The sequence below is a fragment of the Callorhinus ursinus genome, unplaced genomic scaffold (assembly GCF_003265705.2).
Source record: "Callorhinus ursinus isolate GAN/ISIS: 27379988/994484 unplaced genomic scaffold, GSC_fseal_2.0 scaffold3, whole genome shotgun sequence".
Lineage (NCBI taxonomy): Eukaryota > Metazoa > Chordata > Mammalia > Carnivora > Otariidae > Callorhinus > Callorhinus ursinus.
Window position 1 is genome coordinate 40,718,787 of NW_027397065.1, and position 6,471 is coordinate 40,725,257.

Consider the following 6,471-nt stretch of genomic DNA (forward strand, 5'->3'; position numbering starts at 1 on the left):
CTTTTTTGTTAGAAGACAGCGTGCAGTCAGTAGTTGGTGTCTGTCTTGTTCACTGCTTATATCCCTCTTATCTAGCATGGCACATATATAAAGCACCAAGCATTCATTAAGCATCTGTAGAGTCTAAATGAATATAACCATATTGGTTCCACAATGTTAGTAAAACTGTATTTCTGCTATGAAGGGGCAAATACTAAAGTGATTAGAATTTAGAATCAAAGACATGTATTTGTACCAAATAGTTGACTAGGGCGGTATTCTCCTTCCCACTTGAACATGAGCCCACCTTATTTCCATAAGGGAAATCAACCAATATGCAATTGCTATTACTCCAGGCTGTGCCTTTGTAGACAAAACTTTGTCATTCAGAGTGCTCATGTTAATTATAATAGAACAGTAGGGAATATTAAAGGCTTAAGATATTCTGTAGGTTTACATCACCAAAATACATCAAACTGAATATTTGGCAAATTTCTCTTTATAACTGAATTGACTCAGCTTTCATTTAAGGTAACACATTAAATACAAAGTGAAAGGATTTTGCTTCTGCCTGCAGTCTGCAAAAAATATTAATCTTGATTTCCCAGCCAATATAAAGGAAATTCATTAATCAAAATAAAACTGTTATTAAAGCCCCTAATATTTACATAGCTTTGTGCCGAATGTCAGGAAATCTTTTCATGATTCTGTGCTGTTACTTCTGCCTGGAAATTTCCTGACCCTTCTCTAAATTTTATCCTAATTAACTGCTATTTATTCTTTTTTTTATTTTTTTATTGTTATGTTAATCACCATACATTACATCATTAATTTTTGATATAGTGTTCCATGATTCATTGTTTGTGCATAACACCCAGTGCTCCATGCAGAATGTGCCCTCCTTAATACCCATCACCAGGCTAACCAATCCCCCCACCTCCCTCCCCTCTAGAACCCTCAGTTTGTTTTTCAGAGACCATCATCTCTCATGGTTCATCTCCCCCTCCAATTTACCCCCCTTCATTCTTCCCCTCCTGCTATCTTCTTCTTCTTTTTTTTCTTAACATATATTGCATTATTTGGTTCAGAGGTACAGATCTGTGATTCAACAGTTGTACACAATTCACAGAGCTCACCATAGCACCTACCCTCCCCAATGTCTATCACCCAGCCACCCAATCCCTCCCACCCCACCCCTACTCCAGCAAACCTCAGTTTGTTTCCTGGGATTAAGAATTCCTCATATCAGTGAGGTCATATGATACATGTCTTCCTCTGGTGACTTATTTCACTCAGCATAACACCCTCCAGTTCCATCCACGTCATTGCAAATGGCAAATTCCATTCCTTTTGATGGCTGCATAATATTCCATTGTGTATATATACCACTTCTTCTTTATCCATTCATCTGTCGATGGACATCTTGGCTCTTTCCACATTTTGGCTATTGTGGACATTACTGCTATAAACATTGGGGTGCATGTACCCCTTCGGATCCCTACATTTGTATCTTTGGGGTAAATACCCAGTAGTGCAATTGCTGGATCATATGGTAGCTCTATTTTCAACTGTTTGAGGAACCTCCATACTGTTTTCCAGAGTGGTTGCACCATCTTGCATTCCCACCAACAGTGTAGAAGGGTTCCCCTTTCTCCGCATCCCCACCAACATCTGTCATTTCCTGACTTGTTAATTTTAGCCATTCTGATTGGTGTGAGGTGGTATCTCATTGAGGTTTTGATTTGGATTTCCCTGATGCCGAGTGATGTTGACCACTTTTTCATGTGTCTGTTGGCCATTTGGATGTCTTCTTTGGAAAAATGTCTGTTCGTGTCTTCTGCCCATTTCTTGATTGGATTATTTGTTCTTTGGGTGTTGAGTTTAATAAGTTCTTTATAGATTTTGGATACTAGCCCTTTATCTGATATGTCATTTGCAAATATTTTCTCCCATTCTGTCGGTTGTCTTTTGGTTTTGTGGAATGTTTCTTTTGCTGTGCAAAAGCTTGTGATCTTGATGAAATCCCAATAGTTCATTTTTGCCCTGGCTTCCCTTGCCTTTGGCAATGTTTCTAGGAAGAAGTTGCTGCGGCTGAGGTCAAAGAGGTTGTTGCCTGTGTTCTCCTTTAGGATGTTGATGGACTCCTGTCTCACGTTTAGGTCTTTCAACCATTTGGAGTCTATTTTTGTGTGTGGTGTAAGGAAATGGTCCAGTTTCATTCTTCTGCATGTGGCTGTCCAATTTTCCCAACACCATTTGTTGAAGAGACTGTCTTTATTCCATTGGACATTCTTTCCTGCTTTGTCAAAGATGAGTTGACCATAGAGTTGAGGGTCCATTTCCGGGCTCTCTATTCGGCTCCATTGATCGATATGTATCTTTTTGTGCCAGTACCATACTGTCTTGATGATGACAGCTTTGTAATAGAGCTGGAAGTCCGGAATTGTGATGCCACCAGCTTTGCTTTTCTTTTTCAACATTCCTCTGGCTATTCAGGGTCTCTTCTGGTTCCATACAAATTTTAGGATTATTTGTTCCATTTCTTTGAAAAAAGTGGATGGTATTTTGATGGGGATTGCATTGAATGTGTAGATTACTCTAGGGAGCATGGACATCTTCACAATGTTTGTTCTTCCAATCCATGAGCATGGGATGTTTTTCCATTTCTTTGTGTCTTCCTCAATTTCTTTCATGAATATTTTATAGTTTTCTGAGTACAGATCCTTTGCCTCTTTGGTTAGATTTATTCCTAGGTATCTTATGGTTTTGGGTGCAATTGTAAATGGGATCGACTCCTTAATTTGTCTCTCTTCTGTCTTGTTGTTGGTGTATAGGAATGCCACTGATTTCTGTGCATTAATTTTTATATCCTGCCACTTTACTGAATTCCTGTATTAGTTCTAGCAGTTTTGGGGTGGAGTCTTTTAGGTTTTCCACATAAAGTATCATATCATCTACAAAGAGTGAGAGTTTGACCTTCCTCTTTGCTGATTTGAATGCCTTTGATTTCTTTTTGTTGTCTGATTGCTGTGGCTAGGACTTCTAATACTATGTTGAATAGCACTGGTGATAGTGGACATCCCTGCCGCGTTCCTGACCTTAGGGGGAAAGCTCTCAGCTTTTCCCCATTGAGAATGATATTTGCTGTAGGTTTTTCATAGATGGCTTTTATGATATTGAGGTATGTACCTTCTATCCCTATACTCTGAAGAGTTTTGATCAAGAAAGGATGCTGTACTTTGTCAAATGCTTTTTCTGCATCTATTGAGAGGATCATATGATTCTTGTTCTTTCTTTTGTGAATATATTGTATCACGTTGACTGATTTGCGGATGTTGAACCAGCCTTGCAGCCCAGGGATAAATCCCACTTGGTCGTGGTGAATAATCCTTTTAATGTACTGTTGGATCCTATTGGCTAGTATTTTGGTGAGAATTTTTGCATCCATGTTCATCAAGGATATTGGTCTGTAATTCTCCTTTTTGATGGCGTCTTTGTCTGGTTTTGGGATCAAGGTAATGCTGGCCTCATAAAATGACTTTGGAACTTTTCCTTTCATTTCTATTTTTTGGAACAGTTTCAGGAGAATAGGTATTAATTCTTCTTTAAATGTTTGGTAGAATTCCCCTGGGAAGCCATCTGGCCCTGGGCTTTTGTTTCTTGGGAGATTTTTGATGACTGCTTCAATTTCCTTAGTGGTTATAGGTCTGTTTAGGTTTTCTATTTCTTCCTGGTTCAATTTTGGTAGTTGATCCATCTCTAGGAATGCATCCATTTCTTCCAGGTTATCTAATTTGCTGGCATAGAGTTGCTCATAATATGTTCTTATAATTGTATGTCTTTGGTGTTGGTTGTGATCTCTCCTCTTTCATTCATGATTTTGTTGATTTGGGTCATTTCTCTTTTCTTTTTGATCAGTCTGGCCAGGGGTTTATCAATCTTGTTAATTCTTTCAAAGAACCAGCTCCTAGTTTCGTTGATCTGTTCTACTGTTCTTTTGGTTTCTAGTTCATTGATTTCTGCTCTGATCTTTATTATTTCTCTTCTCCTGCTGGCTTTAGGCTTTATTTGCTGTTTTTTCTCCAGCTCCTTTAGGTGTAGGGTTAGGTTGTGTATTTGAGACCTTTCTTGTTTCTTGAGAAAGGCTTCTATTGCTATATACTTTCCTCTCAGGGCTGCCTTTGCTGCATCCCAAAGATTTTGAACAGTTGTGTTTTCATTTTCATTGGTTTCCATGAATTTTTTTAACTCTTTAATTTCCTGGTTGACCCATTCATTCTTTAGTAGGATGCTCTTTAGCTTCCATGTATTTGAGTTCTTTCCGACTTTCCTCTTGTGATTGAGTTCTAGTTTCAAAGCATTGTGGTCTGAAAATATGCAGGGAATGATCCCAATCTTTTGGTACCGGTTGAGACCTGATTTGTGACCTAGGATGTGATCAATTCTGGAGAACGTTCCATGGGCACTAGAGAAGAATGTGTATTCTGTTGCTTTGAGATGGAATGTTCTGAATACGTCTGTGAAGTCCATTTGGTCTAGTGTGTCGTTTCAAGTCTTTATTTCCTTGTTGATCTTTTGCTTAGATGATCTGTCCATTTCAGTCAGGGGGGTGTTAAAGTCCCCCACGATTACTGTATTGTTGTCGATGTGTTTCTTTGCTTTTGTTATTAATTGCCTTATATAATTGGCTGCTCCCATGTTAGGGGCATAGATATTTACAATTGTTAGATCTTCTTGCTGGATAGACCCTTTAAGTAGGATATAGTGTCCTTCCTCATCTCTTATTACAGTCTTTGTTTTAAAGTCTAATTTGTCTGATATAAGGATTGCCACCCCAGCTTTCTTTTGGTGTCCATTAGCATGGTAAATGGTTTTCCACTCCCTCACTTTCAATGTGGGGGTGTCTTTGGGTCTCAAATGAGTCTCTTGCAGACAGCATATTGATGGGTCTTGTTTTTTAATCCAATCTGATAGCCTGCGTCTTTTGGTTGGGGCATTTAGCCCATTTACATTCAGGGTAACTATTGAAAGATATGGATTTAGTGCCATTGTATTGCCTGTAAGGTGACTGTTACTGTATATTGTCTGTGTTCCTTTCTGGTCTATGCTGCTTTTAAGCTCTTTCTTTGCTTAGAGGACCCCTTTCAATATTTCTTGGAGGGCCGGTTTCGTGTTTGCAAATTCCTTTAGTTTTTGTTTGTCCTGGAAGATTTTTCTCTCTCCTTCAATTTTCAAAGACAGCCTAGCTGGATATAGTATTCTTGGCTGCATATTTTTCTCATTTAGTGCTCTGAAGATATCATGCCAGTCCTTTCTGGCCTGCCAGGTCTCTGTGGATAGGTCTGTTGCCAATCTAATGTTTCTACCATTACAGGTTATATATCTCTTCTCCCAAGCTGCTTTTAAGATTTTCTCTTTGTCTCTGAGACTCGTAAGTTTTACTATTAGATGTCGGGGTGTTGACCTATTTTTATTGATTTTGAGAGAGGTTCTCCGTGCCTCCTGGAATTTGATGCCTGTTTCCTTCCCCACATCAGGGAAGTTCTCTGCTATAATTTGCTCCAATATACTTTCTGCCCCTCTCTCTCTTTCTTCCTCTGCTGGGATCCCAATTATTCTAATGTTGTTTCGTCTTATCGTATTGCTTATCTCTCGAATTCTGCCCTCGTGATCCAGTAGTTGTTTATCTCTCTTTTTCTCAGCTTCTTTATTTTCCATCATTTGGTCTTCTATATCGCTGATTCTTTCTTCTGCCTCATTTATTCTAGCAGTTAGTCCCCCATTTTTGATTGCACCTCATTAATAGCCTTTTTGATTTCGACTTGGTTAGATTTTAGTTCTTTTGTTTCTCCAGAAAGGTTTCTCTAATAACTTCCACGCTTTTTTCAAGCCCAGCTAGTATCTTTAAAGTCATGATTCTGAACTCTAGGTCTGACATCGCACTAATGTCCGTATTGAGTAGGTCCCTGGCCGACAGTACTACCGCTTGTCCTTTTTGCTGAGGTGATTTTTTTCGTCTTGTCATTTTGTCCAGAGAAGAAGAGATGAATGAGAGAACAAAATGCTAACAGGTTAACAACATCTCCAGAAAATATACTCTAAACAAATCAGAAAAGACCTGAAACCAGGGGAAAAGAAAGGGAAGGAAAGAAAAAAGAAAGAGAAAAAGAAAAGAAAAGAAAAAGATAAAAAGAAACAAAAAGAGGACAAGACAAAAAAAGTAGAATATGATCAAATATGATCAGGCTGGTGTATAGATCAGTGCCACACACTAGATTTTGGGTGTATTTTGGTCTGTTAGAAGAAAGTGCCTCCTAAAATTTTAAAGAAAGAAAAACTTATATATGTACAAAATAAGGGTTGCTACGATGAAGGGATTGGATATGACTGTAAAAATGAAAATTATAAAAAATTTTAAAAGGGGAATTGATCAGAAGGTGTTTGCAAAAATAAAGAAGAGGATTTAAAAAAAGGAAAGAAAGAAAGAAAAAA